Source organism: Lepisosteus oculatus, unplaced genomic scaffold (assembly GCF_040954835.1).
Source record: "Lepisosteus oculatus isolate fLepOcu1 unplaced genomic scaffold, fLepOcu1.hap2 HAP2_SCAFFOLD_64, whole genome shotgun sequence".
NCBI lineage: Eukaryota > Metazoa > Chordata > Actinopteri > Semionotiformes > Lepisosteidae > Lepisosteus > Lepisosteus oculatus.
Genome location: NW_027168193.1, coordinates 672,757 through 696,690, shown reverse-complemented (window position 1 = coordinate 696,690; position 23,934 = coordinate 672,757). Strand labels below are relative to the sequence as shown.

Sequence of the window (23,934 nt, the reverse complement as noted above, 5' to 3'; positions counted from 1 at the left end):
CAGGCTCTAGCACAGGATAGCAGCTAATACATTTAACAATCTCACTGCACAATGTTGTATATTCAAGGGCTGATCTTCTGTACTTTTTCTTTCACTTTTCATTTCCTAGAAACTCAGTCCTGCCAGGAATAATCTGAGAACAAAATCAATCTGAGTGAAAATCTAAGCAGAGGAAGATTGTTTTACAGAGTTAACAAGGTCTAATTCAAGGTCATCAGCACTAACAACATTCTCTCTGGAGACAGGCGATAAGAAAATTGAAAGTGTGTATTGTTACATAACAGCAGAGACTATGAGTTATGCTATCATGAGAGTGGTGATGGATTTTTTTCATTGCTTAGTTTTGCAGGTTCTGTACATTTGAACATTCAAAGTGACTAAAGTAAAGGAGTTTTCCCTTTTTACCACATAATTCCCAAAGATCAACACTAATAGAAAGCCTAATTCCAGCCAAGATTCAATTACTGTCTCTCAGGCATCCCAGCAGTGGATTTCATGACTTCAGACAGCCATCTTTATCAGTGGAGAACTCAATGCTCTGAGGTTTACTGGCAGAGTCTCACACTGGGTAATATGTTGGTAAATAATGTCCTATGGAATTCTACTATTGATAAATTCTACTATGGAACTGCGATGTGTCCTGAAAAAATCTTCTATGATAGTGGTACAGTCCATCACACCCCACCTACAGCCTTTAAAAGAGAAAAAAATATTCTGATATTATGGTGGAAAAAGAGCCCTGGAATCTTTGTAGAAGGACCAAAGACGGAAAGAACGGGCAGTGTAACCATGGCGAAGAGAAGGGAAATATTGGAGAGAGCTTTTTTCATACACTTTTTATCATTGTTTTTCCAGCCCAACAATGATCAACAAATATGGGCAGGCGTCCTGTGCCAAATCCAATCTACCTTTCTTCCAAGCATACAGGAATGTCAGTGAATTAAATATTGACATATGAAAATACCCAAAAATATGCAATCACACATATGCAGTTTGAGCAAACATAAGACAATACCCAAGTACCACAAACTACCAGGCATCATTAGCAGTTCAGGTGGGGAGCTGTGTCAGCATGCGTAGGCTGCAAAGGAACAAGTAATAGGTCTATTCCATGCTTAAAAGAGAAGAAAGAAAACACAACATTTCAGCCGTGGAGCCCTCACACCTGAAGAAGGCTCCACGGCCGAAACGTTGTGTTTTCTTTCTTCTCTTTTCATCTAGTGTCATTAGCCAGTTCCTGTCAAAATAAAATAGAAATGGATAACATTCTAGAGAGAGTTTGAAATACCAAGGTACAATTTAAACCATATTTCTTCCACTACAACCACAATATTTTGGAGAGATCGCTGAGCCTAACTGTTCTGGCATGCCCGTTAGCCTCCGTCCTGCTTCAGCAATGAATGCAACGGGGCACATTCTGAGGGAGATGCGGTCAATCAGGTTGCAGGAAAACCACGCTATGCTTTTTTTTGAGATCCTGAAAAGGACAGAGGGGCCATGTATATGTGTGCAGCTGGATATGTAATTGCAGGTGGCGTAGCAAATTCTGCTGAAGCCCCACTGCCTGGTGTGGACGGTAGCTGTGCATGTTGCAGCAGAATTGTGCATGTGAGATCAAGGGGGCATGTCATGTGTTTGAGCACTTCACTCCCTTCCGGAAGCACGTGATTCCCTGAGTCCAAAAAATTTGTAAGTTCTTTGGATGACCTGTGGACCGATCTTTCACGATGAAGAATTCCTTAAGAAGAATAGATCTCGGCCCACCATCCCAATGCCTCCATCTCAAAACAGCAACCTCCCACTGCCCTTAGTCTGCAAGGCAGTCCTTTCAAGTGCGATGATGACGCCGGGACCTTCGTTGCCTATTGTACGAGCTGAACTTTTGTGCTCATCAATTCAACGCTCTTTCCATCAACTCATCTTGTCTTTTGACGCTTCGTGTTTTGTGCTCCTTTGACTATCGGCATATCGGGTGACTGCAAACACTGAAGTTCTTGCTTACGGAGTGTGGAATAGTGTTTTCAAGTGATCGCTGTTCTGTCATGTTGACGCCGAGTGAATCTTTCTTTGGCAACATGGGCAGGCTGACAGCAGCGCGAGCGAAAGTAATGGCAAATTTCTTGACTTATTTCTGAATGTGAATGTTCTTTAGAAAAGGGATGCGGCGTTGCTTCTCCCCCGTGTAAAGGTCACGCATTCCAGACGTGGTTATGAGCGAACAGTTGCCGCAAGTGTTTGAAAAGAGCAAGAGAGGAAGCAGCCCTGCCCCGTGTGAGGATCAAACTCAGGACCTTCAGATGATGAGACTGACGCGCTACCAACTACGCCAACGAGGCCAGCTGCAGTACACAGCCGGAAAGTTTGCCTCATGGATTTCAGTCGCCCGTTCCCTAATCTTTAGACGCCCTCTGCTGGATGTTGCATTTGCCTTTTGATCTCACCGATACTTTTTTGGTCTGTTTCTGTTGCGAGTCTGTTTTTCAGATCTCACCTAGCACAAGTCTCTCTGGCTGAAGTGGCCTCTCTGCTTCAGCATCGTGCCCTCACTCAGCCATTAAAAACGTCACTCGGACTTCTGACATGCTGACATGAAATGTCAAGAGAGAGTGGCGGAGACGCTTAAGGCAGAGAGAAGATGAAGAGGGGGCGTGGCTGCGAAATGATTGACAGCTGCATGACGCTCTCCATGCAAGGCGTGACCACAGGCTAAAGGACACCTTTCGGCACATCAAGCTCTAAGCACACACCTGGAGGACGTGGGAAATGATCCCGCTACCTCTCGCATGCAAAGCGAGCGCTGTACCATGCAAGCTAACCCCCCTCGCTGGGGCTCATGCCTCGGTGTCGCCTAGTGCCGCTTGTTCCCCTCTTACCGGGTGCAGTTCACTGCCCTTCGTCTGCAAGGCAGTCGTGTAATTGCGGCTTTCTTGACTTATTGATGAAGGTCTGACTGGACGAGCGAATGACGCCTCTCCCCCGTCCTCAAGCTCGCTGACAGAATAAAATGGAAAGTGCTGCCGTGGCTCATTGGTTTAGGGGTATGATTCTCACTTAGGGTGTGGGAGGTCCTGGGTTCAACTTGCGAATGAGCCCTTGTGTGTTCTTTTTGTCCTCGTCCACAAGACTGGGAACTGATATCCACATCACCTTGCAGCATCTGCTTATGGCAAACGATGGAATGTGACTAATGACTGAACGAGCCTGGTGAATACTCATCACGTGGCACAATGAGAGCGTGCAGTCAGCTGTCCAAGGCAGCAACCTCATTGCTCGTTCAAAAGAACACGTACTGAAAACTCATCACCACTATGTCGTAAATGAGCACCGCGATCGCTTGTTGTCATGCGTCCTTACTTGGGAAATGCAGAAGCAAAAACTGCCCTCTCTCAGTCACCGAAACGTGTGCGGCTCGCCTTGCACTCTCTGCGCCTCGCATATTTATGGAGCTGTCTGCTCTTCTTTCTGTTGAAGTACGCAAGTTACGTGGCGTACTGCAGACTATGATGTGCTCAATGACAGCTTTCAAGATTTGAAAACTATGAGCTTGATGGCTCAAGTCGAACGAATGTGGTTGTTACGCAATTGATGATCAAACGCACGTATTCTAACGATTCGTGAGAGTATGTTCTAAAGGTCCCTGGCTCGATCCCGGGTTTCGGCATTTTGTTTCATCGCGCCCTTTGTTCCTATCTCCAGCGCCCTCTGCCTAAAGTGACGCGTCCCTTTCTCAGCCCGAAACGCAAGCGAGACACCAGCAGCAGTCCCTACAGGTTTCCGTAGTGTAGCGGCTATCACGTTCGCCTAACACGCGAAAGGTCCCCGGTTCGAGACTGGGTGCAAACAGCCTCTTCTTGCACGCTCCTGCACTTCACAGAGGTCTTGAACCACCAGTCATTTGTTCCCAATGTATTTCCGGTGCCTTCATGCACTCTTGTACCAAACGCACGTTTTTTCTGTACCTGGAGCCGATCATTTGCAATTGGGCTATCCCTACAGACCAAGACGAGCTCTGTCGGCTCAAAAGCAGCGCAACACCTGCGAGAACAACAGAAAGATTAGTACCCAGCGGGGGCCTCTTAGTGAGCCCAAGATCTAATCAAGAATCGACTCCAGAAACAGGGCTTGGCGCATTGTTCCATACTCCGACCACTCTTGGTGTAAACAGGTCCCTCCTGGTCTCTGCATGAAATGCACTTTCCTGCGTTTGCTTTGGTGTAACTGGCTTCCCATGCATGGGCGAATGTGAAGAAGATCCTTAGTAAGTCATTGAAGAAACCCGAGAAGAGGTCGGAGTGGCCTCTGTCGTTCATCAACGATCCAGTCAGGCAGTACTCCTCTGTAAAGCGCTGTTCGTTCACATCGATTGGCTTTTTTTTGCCTTCATTCATGCAAGTAGTAAAAGCAGACGCCCCTATTCTGCCGTGACCCGGATTTGAACCAGGGTTGTTGTGGCCACAACGCAAAGTACTGACCACTATACGATCACGGCGAGTTACCGATACACACGTGGCAGGGCGGAAAAGGCTGTGCTCTCTTCGTGTGACATGATTCGGGAAAGTCCTGACGTTGCATTTCAACTGAGCCCCAGTATACATCGACCCTTCGGCACTCTGAGTGACAACTCTCTTGCGTGTTTTCTCATATTTATGTAGTTTGCTTGCATGATGCCCGGAACAGCAGGGTTGTGCACTCCCATATGGTCTAGCGGTTAGGATTCCTGGTTTTCACCCAGGCGGCCCGGGTTCGACTCCCGGTATGGGAACGTGTCAATTTTGCCTCCTGCTTTCCAAAAGATCAGCACTGTGTACGAAGGAGCCACATTAAAACTACTCAACGTGCAAAACGTGCGAGAAGAGGGGGCGCTTGTTTCCAGCCGAAACTTCTCGCGTGTGAGACGAGCTGACCATCGCTGCAGGAGGTGGGAGGGTCACTCTGGTAGACAGGGCTGACCTTCGGCAATAGGATTTATACTCTCCAAGATGATATTTGCACTTTCTGGAGAGGCGATTTTCTCCACTTCAGTAGCCCGATTTCGTCGATTGCGTGGAGAGGGCTGTAGAATGTGGCGCCGTCTTTCCTGCTCCGTCCATGACAGGCGTGCTGGTCTCTGGAGAGAGAGCACGGTCCATCAGCGCACCCCAATAAAGGCACTGGAAGCAGCTGAATCGCATTGGCGAAGCTCAGCGCTGGGCCGCTGGGCACATCTGACCACAGTTTCCGTAGTGTAGTGGTTATCACGTTCGCCTCACACGCGAAAGGTCCCCGGATCGAAACCGGGCGGAAACAGACCAGACTTCTTCTGTCGCCACGCACAAAAGGGGATTGGGGATTCACCTAGCGCTGTGATCGAACAGACCCACTCACCTCTTAGTGTGGCGGGATCTGCACAGTGCATGTCGCAGCGCATCCTGCTTTCACTTCAATGCGCGTCCTGATGTACCCCGGTCTCCCGCGTGACAGGTGGGGACAGGTGACAGGTCCACGTGACAGGTCCTATACTAACGAGGAAGACATCACTCTCTCCGACCCCCGGCATCGTGTCCCGACCCACCGTGCTGGAAGCCGACTCGTGCTGTGATTCCTTTACGGAGCAGAAATGACAACCGAGGAGCCGAGAGATCATTTCAGCATTTCGCGTCTGAACGGAAAACACAAACGACCAACTCGGAATGATTTGCCTTTGACGCTTATCAAAGCGTTCTTTGTGCATCGAACAGACCCACTCACCTCTTAGTGTGGCGGGATCTGCACAGTGCATGTCGCAGCGCTCCCTGCTTTCACTTCAATGTGTTTCCTGATGTCGAGTCTTGTGCCGTGCGGAGGCTCTGAAAGCGAGAGCAATGAAAAGGTGCACGACGCTGTGTTAGAAAACAGAGAAGTGAAAGGCAGTCCTTTCTCTAAGGAGGTAAAAGAAAAGCTACTCCCCGTCGGGGAATCGAACCCCGGTCTCCCGCGTGACAGGCGGGGATACTTGCCACTATACTAACGAGGAAGACATCACACGCTCCGACCCCCGGCATCGTGTCCCGACCCAGCGTGCTGGAAGGCGACGCGTGCTGTGATTCCTTTACGGAGCAGAAATGACAACCGAGGAGCCGAGAGATCATTTCAGCATTTCGCGTCTGAACGGAAAACACAAACGACCAACTCGGAATGACTTGCCTTTGACGCTTATATACCTCTTAGTGTGGCGGGATCTGCACAGTGCATGTCGCAGCGCTCCCTGCTTTCACTTCAATGTGCTTCCTGATGTCGAGTCGTGTGCCGTGCGGAGGCTCTGAAAGCGAGAGCAATGAAAAGGTGCACGACACTGTGAAATAAACATTAATAAACGCATATATAACGTCGAAAACACATCTAACACTAGGAGTATACAGCACTCTGCACAGTGTACGAAGTAAATTATTTTCGCAGTAATTAATTATATTTACTATATTTATTATACACGTGTAAATTAATTACTGCGAAAATAATTTACTTCGTACACTGTGCAGAGTGCCGTATACTCCTAGTGTTAGATGTGTTTTCGACGTTATATATGCATTTATTAATGTCGTCGATTTTACGGTTGCAATTCGACGTTGATTATACGTCGAGGCGACGTATATATACGTATAGCCGTATTTTCGCCGTGAATATACGTATATTCGACGAATCAATGCCCACAGCTTGGCATACAAGGGTTTTGCGGAGGGGTCTTGCCACCTGCCTGAAAAAAAAACAGTAAAATGTTTGAGTGCCTATAGAGTTTCTATTTTTATTTTCTTGAGAAAAGTTGATACCATTTCCTGGAAACCCCGTCCCCCATCAGTGCGCGGTGCCCGGGGAAAAATCTGTAGGGGGGCGTCTGAAATTCTGAGCGGGGGTGATATTTCGGTTGAAACGGAGCTGTACGGTGCAGCTACCCAAATGAAATCTCGCAGCTATGCCATTAATTAGTGCTTTATGATAGAAGATATCGACTAGCAATCTGGTATTTGCGATGAAGTTCAGTTTCACATTTTTCGTCACTCTCACTGGAGAGTATTGCCTGGAGCGAAAAGTACCATAAGCGTTCCTTTTTGCAGCTACATGGACGTTCTGAATCGTTAAGAAAAAATGTTGTAAAACCAACAGAAAGCACAGACTGCTATAACTAGTCCTAGTTATATAACGATTTTAAGTATAATGATAAACTACTGCAAGGAATCGGTCCACCTGAGCAAACAGGATCGTAATGTTGACACTCAATAACGACACTGATATGTGCAGTTCCTGGACGGATAGCCCTCCTGCCCATCAAACAGACTGAGTGACTGTTCCTGTCATTTAGTGTTGTCTGACCATTGACAAAGTACAACTATTTTTTTAGGGCGCAAATTAAGTTAGGTAAATCTTTTTGCCCAAAACTGAAGGGGCAACATTCCCCCCTCCCCCCGTGATGCCAGGCCTGTCCCCATCCTATTCCATAATGTCATTATATATAATACCATACAACAGTGACCGATCCTTACTAACTACATGCGTTAAAATTGCACATCAGCTCATAGCAGGGGGCACATAGCCGCGATGTATTATCAATGTTATATTTCAACCATAATATCGACAACATTAATAAACGCATACGTTGAGAAAATATCGAACCCAGCATATTTTCCGGTTATATACCACAATGCATTGCTAGTATTCGTTGGTCACAATTTTGGACACATTTTTCAAACGTAGAAGTATATCCGCAAATATCTCAGCAATCCTCTTTTGACGAGTAAGTATGAACAATAATAATACTATCTGAATACATACAGATCTTTCTTAATATTATTTTGATTAAAATAGTACGTGAATAAGCAAAAAATGGCACATAAAATAGTGTGAATGGGGAAGATGACACAAAATCGTTTTGCCGTTTCTCTATTCTTATTCTATGTTGTACTTTCAAACTTTGGGTACTCTTTAATTAGGACAGACTTTATTGCTCAACTGCTATGATGCAAGCCAAATTTCATACATTTATTTCAGTTTTGAGCTTAGTAAACCGTTCACTTTTTAGATTATACTAAAGAAGATATTAATCATCATTTATTTGGGAAGTAATATTATATCATTTTCTCCTAGCTGCGGTGCTGAAGTCCCACCCTACATCAACAGAAAAAGAAATAAAGGAGCATGCAATGTGTTACTTGAAGAATGCATATGAAAGACAGGGGGCCAGGAGATCTGGACACTGAAAATAATAGGTTTTTGGTTCTAACTGTTAGGACAATTAGACAGGGTTTGCAAATAGTGGAAAAAAATCATCTTAACTTCCATTGTAATATTTTTTTTTCTTGGAAATATAGAAGTTGTACATTTTAAAATGTATATTTGAATCAAAATGTGGTTTTGAGTTAGTGTGTTAATGTAATTAGTTTTGTGTTTGTCATTACTATACTGTATATTGCCATGTTACCAGAATTTGTAGCTGAAGTTTAAGACTAGTTGTGTTTTTTTATGATTATTGCCCATATGTTGATTGTTGATTGATTGTATACAATGTATAATTTGAAATACATATGTTTCAGGTGTGAATGTGTATTTTCAGAATACATTTCTAAATCTAATCATTGGCTTGGTTTACTTGTTTCTACACCTATAAAATCTATCTTTGATGTATAATAGACCTCTACCCATATACGTATAATAGACCTCTGAAGTTATACGTATAATAGACCTCTAACCATATACGTATAATAGACCTCTAAAGTTATACGTATAATAGACCTCTAACCATATACGTATAATAGTCCTCTAAAGTTATCCGTATAATAGACCTCTAAAGTTATCCGGAACTCCAACCATATATGTATAATAGTCCTCTAAATTTATCCGTATAATAGAACTCCAACCATTTATGTATAATGAACGTCTAAACATAGACGTATAATTGACGTATAACTTTAGACGTATATTAGAATTTCATTCTAGACGAATTGTAGACCACATTTAGACGTATAAGGTATGCGTTTAATAGACTTATATTATACGTCTTTTGCCCACTGGGTGGGCTCCAGATGCACATGGAAGCAATCAAGTGTTTCATCCGAGCTGTTTCAAAGACTGCCCAAGAGCTTTCCTTTCACAGAGGCGCAACGATTAATGATGGGGGTGCACCCTTCAATGCGCCTTACGACTCTAGGGAGTGATTGAGACGATTCGTAGCGTGTGCTCATTTCTCTCTATTCCCCGTGTTGCAGTGGTAGGATGACGTAAATTACTGCTTCGACACGTAACGGCATTATAATCACGTGCAGGAGCTGAGGGCTTTAGTTTTGTTTCGTTTTCCATGACGTTCGTAAGCGCGCAAATCAAAGGCAAGTCCTGCGTCTAACACGAACGTAAATGCTTTTGAAAGTGCAGTGTGGTGCAGCTTGTAAAATCCTTGTCCACATTTGTGGTTTGTTGATGTTTGTTCTGTCTGCCAAAGTTGCATTTTGACATCCGGACGGGGGGACTTTATCATTTGAACGTGAAGCCAGCCTTAAACCCTCTGAGGTGTGTCTGTCTGCCGGCACGTATCTTGTGAAAGGTATTTTTTTTTAACGGAGAGCAACTTTAAAAAGGTATCCGCAGCCACCTCGCAGTCCGTGTTTGATTATAGGAGGAATGCGGCGGCGGCGAGCTCGCATTTGTCGTGCTCGAGTGTTTAAGGCGATGGGATCGAAATGCGTTGGGGACTCCCCGCGCAGGTTCGAAACCTGCCGACTCCGGCGTCTGCCGCATGTCGCCTTGTGCCTGCGCGGCAGAGGCGAAGTGCCGCTTCTCCTTTCCTGGTACTATAACAACGCGAAATCGCTTGGACCTGCTGCCATGGACATCAATTCTTCAGATAACCACACACTTTGCCTTCGCACCTCTGGTGCTCTGCTTATGCCTTTGAAAACCTAATGAATAAAGCTGAAAGAACCGACACGATATGTAGGTGCTGGTAAAGCACGCAGTAAAGAACTGTTAACAGCAAGGGTTTCAGTGGGTTAACTGAGGAGAAGGCGTGATCGCTAATTGTTGACTTTTTATTTGGTGTTAGAAACACTCTTACTGTGCATGACGTGCAACAAATGTAGCCACAGAAATTGCATCACGCTTTCATGTATGCTATTGCAAACACCAACGTTGCCTAGATAGAAAACCGAAATAGCCGTGGGTTTGCTTGCTGGTCTGAAGGATCTCTCTTCGAATCTCTATCATTTGTCAATGGAAGTAAAAGGCGCTGCAATCTGATACGTTCAGAATCAAACCCGCAGCTGTTGTTCGACTTTATTTCTTGACTAATTACAACTGAGTGTCGCATGAGCAGTTACATAAACTTGTCTGGTATATTTGAACACAAATGCCGTTCTTCAATTAAAACTAACAGTACATTGTCAGGGACATTCAGTTCTATACAAACAAGAGACAGACAAGAGAATATTTCTACCGTTCATGTGGACTACGTGTTGACTTACTGATCGGAATAATTGAAAGGTTCGGGCTCATAGCCGATGCAGTGCGTGCTAATTAGAACAGCAACGCTGAGCTCTCAGCACCGTACTGAGCCCAGGTGTTTTTCTAAAGCTGTCAGGTGCAGTTCATTTACATGAAGGAAATCTCTTACTGGGTACGATTACAATGCAGTAAGTAGCACAGACTACTTAGGGAGCAGCCCGATGTGTTTAAAAATGACCCGAGCCAGGTAAGAGTCAAACCTACAATCTCCTGATTCGTAATCAGACGCCTTATCCATTGCGCCACTGGACCTGGTGTAACACTGCAGGACTGTAACCCAGTGAGCTCAGCCCTGCAACTAGTAAAATATTACCCCCGGTCCATTCTTTTCCAAAAGTGAGAAACACCTGTTTTCTACATGTTGTCTGTTTTAAAACCATATCTCTTTAAACCAAACCAAAGAGTTTGTCTTTTGCACTGCTATTCTGATTCATTTCGATTTCAAAGAAAAAAAAAACATTACCTTCCAAAGCATCATAAAATTGTCCCTTCTTCCAGACTCTACTTCTCTCTTGTAGTAGTACAGCAGACCTTTCCAGGTGAGCAGATCACAGAGTCCGAAATGAGCTTCCTCAATCAAGCAAAGTACCTGAACATGACTCTGTCATCATAAAAGCGCCCCTGTAATAAAGAAATTAAATCCGAAATCAAGAGGGCAGTTGCCTACTGAAATACAAGAAGTCATCAATTTTAACCTAGCAACACATTAAAGGCTGCATCTATACAAGTACGATTCTAGAAATGCTCACCAGATTACGTTTTAAGAAGGAACTGTGCCTCAGGTTCCGCCGAGATCTTAACTCGGATGGCAGGATTCAGAGTCCGGAGTGCGGACTGATGGCGCACGGAGGGTCCATATACTGTGGATCCCTCAGTGATCTTCCGCGTATTCAAACCACCAGCGTGTGACTCCCCTGTCCCCGTGACCTCATTGCTCTGCTCTCTCCTCTGTGCAGCCGAGCCCGACTCACGGTAAAGTGAAAAAAAATATGCCCTCAACGTGAGATTTAGTCTGGAGCGAGGATAGATGTTACCTTTTTATCATTGAACAGGATGTATGTGATGTGGCGACTAGGTTCAATTTTGTATCCTCTTTAAAAGATTAAGGACTGGGGTGAGCGTGATTTACCAGCTAAGAACCCGACGTGCGCACCGTTTAAGCTGCATAGACTCGGTCGTTTAACTCTTCTCCATTAGTAGGGTTAAGGTTAAAGAAAAAAACATTGCTGACTTCTTTTTTTTTTGCCAGCCGCTAGCGCTGATTAGCAAGGTTTGTATTTCATGTTTTGCAAGTTGCATCCATTTTAAGAAAAACAAGTCGCGTTAAAGACAGGAAATGAATACTTGCATTTAATTAAGTCTAGCCGTAGGCGGTTGTCCATAATGACCAGTACTGTTCAAGAAGACAGAACAAAGAAGGCACCGCTGGGATTCGAACCCAGGATCTCCTGTTTACTAGACAGGCGCTTTAACCAACTAAGCCACAGTGCCCCGGGAGTGTTGTCCTTTTGCAGCCACTTGGACACACCTTTAGAAAAACATTTTGTTAGGCATTCTGCCTCAGCCTAAACACCTATAGCTTGCAAAGCGCATGCTATTAGACAGGCACCTCTGCAAGACCTTAAGAGTCTCTTAAACTAGTGATAGTAAGGTGTTCCCAATGGGTGATGTTCGGCTTTCAAATCATCTCTCCGTGGAAGCACCGAGATGCAGCTGTTTAAGGCTTAGAAGCAGCTGACTGTTTCACTACCTAGCTGATCACTGTCAGTCAGGGAGCTTAGAGGTGAAAAGCCTGTCTGAGAGACAATTCGCCGTCGATCAGTTCAATATGTTCCGTACCAGCTCGGCGCACCCGAGATCATCTTGGTAGCCGTGTAGCTCAGATGAGTGAGAGCTTGTGTGTATTTACCACCGTGATTGGATGCCGGCCCTTCTCAGGTCACAGTAAACCTTCTGCTCAAAAAAAGTGAGGTAAAACCTCACTCTGCACAGTAAAACCTAAAAAAGTGAGGTTTTATTTAATCTCTGACCAAGGGAAACGTTTCATTTTTTCAAAGAAATGTTTGTTAAAAAATAAAGTCATAGTTCCATGGGATTCAATCATAGACCGTGTGACATGGAAGTCAGGAACCTAACCCACTAAAGCACTACAGAAACATTATCGACAGACAATGTACAGCGTGTACTATTCTTGTGTTGCGGTACATGAATATAATTATATCGTTATTAATTTCTAATTTATAACTTTATTAACTTTATAAATTAACTTTATAAATTTATTAACGTTATTAATTAATTTCACGACGCACAGACAGAGCGTGGGGAGCCGCCGCCTGCAAACACAGCTCCAGGCAGGACTCCGCTCTGCAGGAGCCGCAGAGCAGAGGAGATGGGGGCAGCTTAGCTCCTGTGCAGAGACCTGAGCTGCTGTTGCTGTCGCTGTCTTTTCTGCACTCGGGGTAGGAGTGAATGTTGAGTTGCCCTTAGAAATGAAGCAGAGCACTTCAACGGCACGGGTGTGTGTGTGTGCGCCCTGGTGATTCTGGGAGACAGATCGAACCTGGGCTAAAAGAGAGGAGGCTTAGCCCTCTTCCATTTACTAGTTCAAAGTTGTACAACCCATTTGTATCTGCTAGGCGGCGCAGTCGTCGTGCACAAAGAACGCTTTGAAAAGCGTCAAAGGCAAGTCATTCTGAGTTGGTTGTTTGTGTTTTCCGTTCAGACGCGAAATGCTGAAATGATCTCTCGGCTCCTCGGTTGTCATTTCTGCTCCGTAAAGGAATCACAGCACGCGTCGGCTTCCAGCACGGTGGGTCGGGACACGATGCCGGGGGGTCGGAGAGAGCGATGTCTTCCTCATTAGTATAGGACCTGTCACCTGTCCCCACCTGTCACGCGGGAGACAGGGGTACATCAGGACGCGCATTGAAGTGAAAGCAGGATGCGCTGCGACATGCACTGTGCAGATCCCGCCACACTAAGAGGTGAGTGGGTCTGTTCGATAACAGCGCTAGGCGAATCCCCAATCCCCTTTTGTGCGTGGCGACAAAAGAAGTCTGAAGTCCGTTTCCACCCGGGGACCTTTCGCGTGTGAGGCGAACGTGATAACCACTACACTACGGAAACAGTGGTCAGATGTGCCCAGCGGCCCAGTGCTGAGCTTCGCCAATGCGATTCAGCGGCTTCCAGTGCCTTTATTGGTGTGCGCTGATGGACCGTGCTCTCTCTCCAGAGTCCAGCACGCCTGTCATGGACGGAGCAGGAAAGGCGGCGCCACATTCTACAGCCCTCTCCACGCAATCGACGAAATCGGGCTACTGAAGTGGAGAAAATCGCCTCTCCAGAAAGTGCAAATATCATCTTGGAGAGTATAAATCCTATTGCCAAAGGTCAGCCCTGTCTACCAGAGTAACCCTCCCACCTCCTGCAGCGATGGTCAGCTCGTCTCACACGCGAGAAGTTTCGGCTGGAAACAAGCGCCCCCTCTTCTCGCACGTTTTGCACGTTCGAGTAGTTTTAATGCGGCTCCTTCGTACACGGTGCTGATCTTTTGGAAAGCAGGAGGCAAAATTAACACGTTCTCATACCGGGAGTCGAACCCGGGCCGCCTGGGTGAAAGCCAGGAATCCTAACCGCTAGACCATATGGGAGCACGCAACCCTGCTGTTCCGGGCATCATGCAAGCAAACCACAGAAATATTAGAAAACACGCAAGAGAGTTGTCACTCAGAGTGTCGAAGGGTCGATGTATACTGGGGCTCAGTTGAAATGCAACGTCAGGACTTTTCCGAATTATGTCACACGAAGAGAGCACAGCCTTTTCCGCCCTGCCACGTGTGTATCGGTAACTCGCCGTGATCGTATAGTGGTCAGTACTTTGCGTTGTGGCCGCAACAACCCCAGTTCGAATCCGGGTCACGGCAGAATAGGGGCGTCTGCTTTTACTACTTGCACGAATGAAGGCAAAAAAAAGCCAATCGATGTGAACGAACGGCGCTTTACAGAGGAGTACTGCCTGACTGGATCGTTGATGAACGACAGAGGCCACTCTGACCTCTTCTCGGGTTTCTTCAATTACTTACTAAGGATCTTCTTCACATTCGCCCATGCAGGGGAAGCCAGTTACACCAAAGCAAACGTAGGAAAGTGCAATTCAAGCAGAGACCAGGAGGGACTTGTTTACACCGAGAGTGGTCGGAGAATGGAACAATGCGCCCAGCCCTGTTGGTGGAGCCGATTCTTGATGAGATCTTGGGCTCACTAAGAAGCCCCCGCTGGATGCTAATCTTTCTGCTGTTCTTGCAGGTCCTGCGCTGCTTTTGAGCCGACAAGGCTCGTCCTGGTCTGTCGGCACAACCCACTTGCAAATGATCGGCTCCGTGTACAGACGGAACGTGCGTTTGGTACAAGACTGCATGAAGGCACCGGAAATACATTGGGAACAAATGACCGGTCGCTCAATACCTCTGTGAAGTACAGGAGCATGCAGAACGAGGCTGTTTCCGCCCGGTCTCGAACCGGGGACCTTTCGCGTGTTAGGCGAACGTGATAGCCGCTACACTACGGAAACCTGCAGGGACAGTTGCTGGTGTCTCGCTTGCGTTTCCGGCTGAGAAAGGGAAGCGTCACTTTAGGCAGGGGGCGCTGGAGAGAGGAACAAAGGGCGCGATGAAACAAAATACCGAAACCCTGGATTTTTAGATCTTCAGTCTAACGCTCTCCCAACTGAGCTATTTCGGCGGTGGACAGAGCGCACAGCCACCTGCTCCAGCCTTCCTGTGTTGCGGCATGAGCGCACCAAGAGGAGCGGGAGAGTGTTGCAGGAACGTCACTCAGAAGGAAAGCCACCCAGCTGCGCCCTCTGAGCTCTGTCCAGCGCATCTTCCTCGCATGGACTCCTGCCTGCGACGGGCAGGAAATTAGCAAGAACAGAACAACACCCCATGGGTGTCTCATGACCACACCTTAGGTTGTGACACGTGCAGGTGTGAGGGGTTGCCGGGCTACTTTGGAGCAGAGCTTGGGCGGAGGGGGGGCGGGAAAGCAGACAAAGAGGTGACACCTCAAGGTCTGCACGATCACAGCTCTCCGCCGCCCCAGGCTTCCGCTCGATAAGCTGCTGGACACACCCGCCCCTCCTCACACAGACCGTGGAAAAGCCCCCGAGTGGGAGGGCTCTCTCTTCCTCCCAGGAGCTCTTGGACACGACGCACAGACAGGGTGCGGGGAGCTGCCGCCTGCAAACACGGCTCCAGGCAGGACTCCGCTCCGCAGGAGCCGCAGAGCAGAGCAGAGGAGATGGGGGCAGCTTAGCTCCTGTGCAGAGACCTGAGCTGCTGCTGCTGCAGACGCTGTCTTTTCTGCACTCGGGGTAGGAGTGAATGTTGAGTTGCCCTTAGAAATGAAGCAGAGCACTTCAACGGCACAGGTGTGTGTGTGTGCGTGCGCCCTGGTGATTCTGGGAGACAGATCGAACCTGGGCTAAAAGAGAGGAGGCTTAGCCCTCTTCCATTTGCTACTTCAAAGTTGTACAACCCATTTGTATCTGCTAGGCGGCGCAGTCGTCGTGCACAAAGAACGCTTTGAAAAGCGTCCAAAGCAAGTCATTCCGAGTTGGTCGTTTGTGTTTTCCACTAATGTAAGAGCTATTTCAAGTGCGACGTGGTGCGGCTTTTCAAATGCTTGTGGGCATTTCTCTGTTGTTGATTCTTTTTTTGTCTGTAACAAAGTGGCATTTTCATGTCCGGACGGGGAGACTTTATCATTCCGACATGAAGCCACCCTTAAGTCCTCTGAGGCGTGTCTGTCTGCAAGGCTTGTATTTTGGAAATGTTTTTTTGAAACGGAAAACGACTTTGAAATAGGCTTCCGCCGGCGTCTCGCGATCCAGGTAAGATTGTAGCAAGAACGCAGCGGCTGTGGGGCTTGCTGTAGTCGTGGCCGAGTGGTTAAGGCGATGGCCTAGAAATCCATTGGGGTCTCCCCGCGCAGGTTCGAATCCTGCCGACTACGTTATCTGCCTCCAGTCGGTGTGTTTCGGCGCAAGCAAAGAAGTGCGCCTCTTTGCTGTTCCTGGTGGTTTTAAAACGCCCAATCGCTTGTACCCGCTGCCTTGGAAATAAGTTCTTCAGCATCCGCGAATGGCATTTTGCAGCTGGAAGCAGATGTCGATGCACTTTGCACAGAGCACCAAAAAAGCGTCTTTTTTGAAGGCCCAGGCACTGAGCATTGGTGGTTCAGTGGTAGCATTCTCGCCTGCCATGCGGGAGGCTCGGGTTCGATTCCCGGCCAATGCAGTGGCTTTTGCAGCGAGCGGCTCCATCACTTGCATCCCCTTGCAACTCGCAACTGAAAACCCACTGAAGCTAAGCAGGTGTGAGCCAGGTCAGTACCCGAATAAGGGTGAGCTACAGGGAAAAACAAAGCTTCCAGCTGGAAGCGGTGTTAATGGTGCCGGCGGGGGGGCGCTCACCCTGAGGTCTGTGCGGGTCCCAATGCCCCAGTATAGTGACGGAGTTGCTGTGTTGTAAAAGGGCGCTGTCTTTTGGATGAGATGTAAAACCGAGGTCACAGCGTTCTGTGGTCATTCAAAATGACCACCAAAACCTTTGACAAAAGCTCTTGGTAATTGATGGTCTTCAATAATGCTTCTCCTTTAGGTACATTTTAAATCAGCTGAAAAATGCTGTGAAATGGGGGGGCACTTCAGGCCAGTGTAGGATTTGGGTTACAAGAACCATGAAACTGCACGAGAAAGCCCGTACACTGAATTACACGGCTTTCTATTCAAAGGAGGACAAAAGAAATTCCCTGAGTTTGATTTTTTGCAGCACAGAGAGGAGCACTGTCGTGAGGCTGGTTAGCTCAGTTGGTTAGAGTGTGGTGCTAATAACGCCAAGGTCGCGGGTTCGAGCCCCGTACGGGCCAGGTCCTTTTCTCCTCTCTTACCAAAGCTGTTAGGTTCCTTTCCGTGGTGAGAGGGGTTGTCATGCAACGCTGCCACATAGTGCCGACAGACAAGAGTGTTGCGTGAGAAGAGAAAAGTGTTTGAAGATTTAAGAGTGTCTTAGGTGGAGCCAAAATCAAGTGTCACAAATGCAAGTGGTTGGATTTCCAATGTTTAATATGGTAAATCCTTAAGTTTCTTGGCGGTATCCTTTACAGTCCTCTGTTCGGTCGACAAGGGACAGAAGGGGGCAGCTTTCCTCACACACACAGTGCAATGTACTGTAGTGTTCCCGTTCATTGAATTCGCAGTTCTGCATCAGACCTCTAACTCGTTTCCTTAGCTTGGATTTAAGCCATGAAGCAGGCTTCTAGTCTATAAACGTCTAGAGAAATCACAAACTATTTGAGAGGCCATCATCCCAGGGGAACTGACAAAGTCTATCCCTAAACACCTAGCGCAATCTCTCGAGAGACTGTCAAAAATCGCTTTCTCCGTTTGCGTTGCAAGTAAGTGAAAACGCGGTCTCAACCCAGAGCCACTTGGCAGCAGCGACACGTAAATACCGTTACTGTTACTGCTCGATACCGACGTTAGCCTACTATACCATGTTCAGCCACCGCTAGAAAATGCACGGCTCTAGAACCGGAGCAAACGACAGGAGGGCCAACGCCGAACGGGCACACGTGTCAGACATGGAGCGCGACGAGAATGGGATTCGAACCCATGCGTGCAGAGCACAATGGATTAGCAGTCCATCGCCTTAACCACTCGGCCACCTCGTCGAGGGATCTGCGCTGTCCGGACATGGGTTGGCGCGCTCCAGATGATCTTTTTCTTTTTTTTCCCCCGTACTCGAGGGTCATTTTCCTGTTCCACATGCGATTTCAACATTTTCCTTGGGAGATGTCAAGCCAGCAAGCCACTGCTGTGGTTCAGTGGCCAGTGTGGAGTTCAGTGGCCCTGTTGTACACAGAAAGCACATTGAGCTCCTTGGACATGAAAAGTTCCAGATAAAAGCCATTTGTCACCCTTTCTCTTGGTGTTGATGTTGCTATTATATGTAAAGGTGGCAACTTGCTCAGCGAGCAGGCGGAGCACACACCGAATGCAGATGTGTCTGAGTGGTGTGTCCAAGTGGCTGTCAAAGGACAGCTCTCCTGGGGCGCCGTGGCTTAGTTGCTTAAGGTGCCTGTCTAGTACACAGGAGACCCTGGCTCCGAATCCCAGCGGTGCCTTTTTTGTTCTGTCTTCTCGAACAGAACTGGTCATTATGGACAACCGCCTACGGCTAGACTTAATTAAATGCAAGCATTCATTTCCTGTCTTGAACAACTTGTTTTTCTTATAATGGATGCAACTTGCAAAACATGAAATACAAACCTTGCTAATCAGCACTCGTGGCTGGCAAAAAAAAAAAGAAGTCAGCAATGTTTTTTTCTTTAACCTTAACCCTTCTAATGGAGAAGAGTTAAACGACCGAGTCTATGCAGCTTAAACGGTGCGCACGTCGGGTTCTTAGCTGAAAGGGTGGTAAATCACGCTCACCCCAGTCCTTAATCTTTTAAAGAGGATACAAAATTGAACCTAGTCGCCACATCACATACATCCTGTTCAACGATAAAAAGGTAACGTCTATCCTCACTCCAGAGTCAATCTCACGTTGAGGGCATATTTTTTTCCACTTTACCATGAGTCGGGCTCGGCTGCACAGAGGCGAGAGCAGAGCAATGAGGTCACGGGGACAGGGGAGTCACACGCTGGCTGTTTGAACACGCGGAAGATCACTGAGGGATCCACAGTATGTGGACCCTCCGTGCGCCATCAGTCCGCACTCCGGACTCTGAATCCTGCCATCCGAGTTAAGATCTCGGCGGAACCTGAGGCGCAGTTCCTTCTTAAAACGTAATCTGGTGAGCATTTCTAGAATCGTACTTGTATAGATGCAGCCTTTAATGTGTTGCTAGGTTAAAATTGATGACTTCTTGAACTTCAGTAGGCAACTGCCCTCTTGATTTCGGATTTAATTTCTTTATTACAGGGGCACTTTTATGAAGACAGAGTCATGTTCAGGTACTTTGCTTGATGGAGGAAGCTCATTTCGGACTCTGTGACCTGCTCACCTGGAAAGGTCTGCTGTACTACTACAAGAGAGAAGTAGAGTCTGGAAGAAGGGACAATTTTATGATGCTTTGGAAGATAATGTTTTTTTTTTCTTTGAAATCGAAATGAATCAGAATATCAGTGCAAAAGACAGACTCTTGGTTTGGTTTAAAGAGATATGGTTTTAAAACAGACAAAATGTAGAAAACAGGTGTTTCTCACTTTTGGAAAAGAATGGACCGGGGATAATATTTTACTAGTTGCAGTGCTGATCTCACTGGGTTACAGTCCTGCAGTGTCACACCGGGGCCAGTGGCGCAATGGATAACGCGTCTGACTACGGATCAGGAGATTGCAGGTTCGACTCCTGCCTGGCTCGGGTCGTTTTTAAACGCATCGGGCTACTCCCTAATTAGTCTGTGCTACTTACTGCATTGTAATCGTACCCAGTAAGAGATTTCCTTCATGTAAATGAACTGCACCTGACAGCTTTAGAAAAACACCTGGCCTCAGTACGGTGCTGAGAGCTCAGCGTTGCTGTTCTAATTAGCACGCACTGCATCGGCTATGAGCCTGAACTTTTCAATTATTCCGATCAGTAAGTCAACACGTAGTCCACATGAACGGTAGAAATATTCTCTTGTCTGTCTCTTGTTTGTATAGAACTGAATGTCCCTGACAATGTACTGTTAGTTTTAATTGAAGAACGGCATTTGTGTTCAAATATACCAGACAAGTTTATGTAACTGCTCATGCGACACTCAGATGTAATTAGTCAAGAAATAAAGTCGAACAACAGCTGCGGGTTTGATTCTGAATGTATGAGATTGCAGTGCCTTTTACTTCCATTGACAAATGATAGAGATTCGAAGAGAGATCCTTCAGACCAGCAAGCAAACCCACGGCTATTTCGGTTTTCTATCTAGGCAACGTTGGTGTCTGCAATAGCATACGTTGGTGCCGTAGGCTTTGGGAGGAAAACCTGCAGGATGGAAAGGTGATCTATAGCCTCATCTCTAGAGATGTTTTGTTGCTGTGGCATGTGTGTGACCCATATTAAAAAAAAAATATCGAAGCTGCCTCTAAATCTGCAAATGAAGATGAGTCGATATACCACTTGTTTTTCGTATAACTAGACATATATTCATTTGTTACTGATTTCATTCATTGAGCACGGGTACAATAGAGGTACAGCAATTCACTGTTTGACATGTCTGGTACAGAACCTACAGAACCTAGCAATTAAAAAAAGGGGTGAAACTGTCTTTAGACTCAGCATACAGTACCGAGGCCACCCATGACCAAATAAAGGCTAACCTCGATAATCAGCCTAAAGAACGCAGACTACAGCAAAACGACTGACTTTGAAAAGGGAATGAACGTCCGGAAGGAGTAGTGGAACTAGCTTGAGATGCTTCTCCGGACCCCTAACTAAAAGCCACCGAGAACCAGCAGCGGCGTCGACTCCTTTCGAACCGGGATCCTTCCGCAGCCACGCAGTTCGTGGTGTCCTAACCCTCCCGTATCTGATTTTGGACCATGCACATCAGGGGAGAGCACGAACGCAGTCCCCCACTACCAGAAATTATGCAGTCGAGATTCCCACATTTGGGGAATTCGCAGGGGTCAGCACAGCCGGAGTGCAACGGCCGAGCCTCGCCCTGGGTGAACCGATTCGATTTCGATTTTTAAGAACTTTATTTTCTTTTCACAAAAAAATACAGGACATCACAAATCAGAAAGCTTTACATTAATATACATACTTAAAACAGTATATATGATCACATCTCATTACATTTTGACACGGTAACAGTTACATAGCAACAATTTTCTTTTTTTCTGGTGCAAATCACATTCTTTACTTAAACATGATAATGTTTTTCACAGTTTCTTGAGATATTGACCTATGCTCTCTATTTCCCACAGATTTTCTGCTTCCTCCCTCCCTTCTCTCCACAGATCTCTGAGGTAATAGTTCTCTCGGGTGATGAACAGGGCCAGGCTACCTGCTGCCTTGACTGGGACCTCGATGCCTTTGAACAGCCCCATGTTCCTCACTCTCCACAGGGCGTCTTTCCCACTGTTCACCACGGCCCAGATCCTGTCAAACACGTCGGGAGGAAGTTTGACAGGAGAGATGCCGTATATGACGAAAGCAGCGGTCAGGGTAAATTGGGGCAAGAGAGCCTGCAACCAATCTTCAAACTGTGCCCAGAAGGCCTTAGCAAAAAAACAGGACCACAGGAGATGGGTCACAGTCTCCTCCTCGCCGCAGCCCACCCTAACGCAGCGAGGGCTGGGGGTGAGGCCCCTACGGTACAAGAAAGTTCGTACCGGTAAGCACTGGTGGAAGACACTCCAGGCTAAATCTCTGTTAATGTTGCACAGAAATTTAGAGGATGTGTGTCTCCACACCTTCCTTGTTTGGGCTGATGTTAAAATGCCCACAGGGGTCTGCCTATTGTTCTGGGGTGCAACGAAATCTTCCAGTTTTTGGACGCTGACATCTCGGAGGGGAATATGGCCAATTGGGTGAGATCTTAGAAAACTTTTAACTGTCCCATAAATTGCAGGGCATGTGTCAGAGAGTGGGACGTCCAGCTTGGGTCTGACACCCCACACTCTGAACTCCTCCCTACCTACCCAGAGCCTGGAAAAATAAGTCCAGGTACGCGCTGCAGGTGCTGTTGCAAAGCCTCTCAGCACAGAGGCCAGGAAAATGCACAGCAGCTTCGTAGCAATATCTGGGACAGACTTCCCCCCTGAGGGTAGCGGCCTGTACATTATTTCCCTTCTGAGTCTTTCCTGCTTCCCACCCCATAGAAATTGAAACATCAATCTCCTCAGCACCGCTGCAACACGGTGTGGGATTGGGAAGGTAGAAGCCAGAAAATTCAAGACAGGCAAGAGCTCGGCTTTGATGACCAGCACCTTCCCTGTCATGGTGAGGTCTCGGTCCTTCCATTGCATCAGTTTTTTGTTTAAGATTGGCAATTTGTTCTGCCAATTTACTGTTCCCATCTCTTCTCCAAAATACACCCCCAGGACCTTAATTCTCTTCTCTTGCAGCCTGAGATCATGTCCTTCTTTTGGCTCCCTCCAGTTCTGATAAAAAATCTCACTCTTAGATTTGTTAATTTTTGCGGATGAAGCCAAAGAGAAACGATCACAGCACTGCAGAGCTCTGCTAATTGAGGCATTGTCAGAGAGGAGCAGGGTGACGTCATCCATGTATAGAGATGTCTTTACCTCTCCTCCCCCACTTCCAGGCACTGGTATCCGATTAATGGCCTGATCCTGGCGCAAGGCACAGGCTAAGGGCTCCATAGCCAAAACGAATAACAAGGGGGATAATGGGCAGGCCTGCCTCACCTCTGAACAGACTTCAAAGGGGCGTGATCTATTGCCATTAACCATTACTCTGCTGTTGCTACCTGTGTACAGCAGGTTAATCCACTTTCTCATGATGGGGCCAAAATTCATGTGCTCAAGTACCGATGTTAAGTACTGCCGGTTTAGGCGGTCAAAGGCCTTTTCTAGGTCTACACCTAAAATGCACAGAGGGAGGGAGCGATCCTCTGAGTACAGACAAACATCCCTCAACAAGGCCAGGTTGTCGCTCATCAGGCGTCCTGCTATCCCACAAGTCTGTTCTTTCCCTACCAGTGAGGCCACTACATTTTGTAGGCGCAGGATCTTAGTGTCCACGCCTAAGAGGCTGAGGGGTCTCCAGTTCTTTATGTCATTCTTTGCTCCTTTCTTAAACAAGAGAGAGATAGTGCCTTCTCTTAAGGAGTCAGGCAGCAATTCTGTCTTATAGCTTTCCTCGAATAGGAGCAGTAGCGGATCCTGAAGCAGATCCCAAAAGGTGCAATAAAATTCTTTAGGGAGCCCGTCAGCACCCGGAGTTTTCCCCTTCTGTAAGCTCTCCATAGCCTGTCTCAGCTCTTCTACTGTCAAATCCCTCTCAAGTACTTCCCTATCTTCTTCACTCAAAACGTTTTCTAGCTTTGAGGTAAAAAAATGAATTTCTTCATCCTTTACCTCTGTAGAGCTGTACAGTCTTGAGTAGAAGGCCTCGGTGCAGGAGAGGATAGCACTCGGCTCTGTTCTCTCTCGTCCCTCCTCATCAACTACACTTTCCATGACAGACTTGGAGCCTACCACTTTCCTGAAAAAGAAGCGAGTACACTTCTCATTTTCTTCCAAGAACTGCACTCTGCTTCTTAACAGCACTCCTCGACTACTTTCTTCGGCTATGCTCCGGATGTCCTTTTTTAAAAGGGTGATATCCTCGAGCACATCGAAGCCACTGTGCAGCATCGTGTAGAGACGCTGCAGCTGCCTCTGTTTCCTGGCTAGCACTCCTCTCCGTCTGGCAGCAG

General features: G+C 47.0%; 10 non-coding genes and 1 pseudogene across 10 annotated transcripts; 4 read left to right on the top strand and 7 right to left on the bottom strand.

Annotated features, from left to right (window-relative positions):
• Positions 1 to 2,263: 2,263 nt before the first annotated feature.
• trnam-cau (transfer RNA methionine (anticodon CAU)) lies at positions 2,264 to 2,336 on the bottom strand. The gene has a single exon. It is a non-coding gene; the product is annotated as a tRNA-Met (tRNA).
• A 2,354-nt stretch (positions 2,337 to 4,690) lies between these two features.
• On the top strand, positions 4,691 to 4,762 carry trnae-uuc (transfer RNA glutamic acid (anticodon UUC)). Its single transcript has one exon. It is a non-coding gene; the product is annotated as a tRNA-Glu (tRNA).
• Positions 4,763 to 5,213: 451 nt separating this feature from the next.
• Positions 5,214 to 5,286, top strand: trnav-cac (transfer RNA valine (anticodon CAC)). Its single transcript has one exon. It is a non-coding gene; the product is annotated as a tRNA-Val (tRNA).
• Positions 5,287 to 5,920: 634 nt separating this feature from the next.
• trnad-guc (transfer RNA aspartic acid (anticodon GUC)) lies at positions 5,921 to 5,992 on the bottom strand. Its single transcript has one exon. It is a non-coding gene; the product is annotated as a tRNA-Asp (tRNA).
• Positions 5,993 to 11,917: 5,925 nt separating this feature from the next.
• On the bottom strand, positions 11,918 to 11,991 carry trnat-agu (transfer RNA threonine (anticodon AGU)). Its single transcript has one exon. It is a non-coding gene; the product is annotated as a tRNA-Thr (tRNA).
• Positions 11,992 to 14,078: 2,087 nt separating this feature from the next.
• Positions 14,079 to 14,150, bottom strand: trnae-uuc (transfer RNA glutamic acid (anticodon UUC)). The gene has a single exon. It is a non-coding gene; the product is annotated as a tRNA-Glu (tRNA).
• An 847-nt stretch (positions 14,151 to 14,997) lies between these two features.
• On the bottom strand, positions 14,998 to 15,070 carry trnav-aac (transfer RNA valine (anticodon AAC)). Its single transcript has one exon. It is a non-coding gene; the product is annotated as a tRNA-Val (tRNA).
• Positions 15,071 to 17,353: 2,283 nt separating this feature from the next.
• Positions 17,354 to 17,427, top strand: trnai-aau (transfer RNA isoleucine (anticodon AAU)). The gene has a single exon. It is a non-coding gene; the product is annotated as a tRNA-Ile (tRNA).
• Positions 17,428 to 18,149: 722 nt separating this feature from the next.
• Positions 18,150 to 18,231, bottom strand: trnas-gcu (transfer RNA serine (anticodon GCU)). Its single transcript has one exon. It is a non-coding gene; the product is annotated as a tRNA-Ser (tRNA).
• A 1,624-nt stretch (positions 18,232 to 19,855) lies between these two features.
• Positions 19,856 to 19,928, top strand: trnar-acg (transfer RNA arginine (anticodon ACG)). Its single transcript has one exon. It is a non-coding gene; the product is annotated as a tRNA-Arg (tRNA).
• A 1,168-nt stretch (positions 19,929 to 21,096) lies between these two features.
• Positions 21,097 to 21,237, bottom strand: LOC138232843 (U1 spliceosomal RNA; annotated as a pseudogene).
• Positions 21,238 to 23,934: the final 2,697 nt, after the last annotated feature.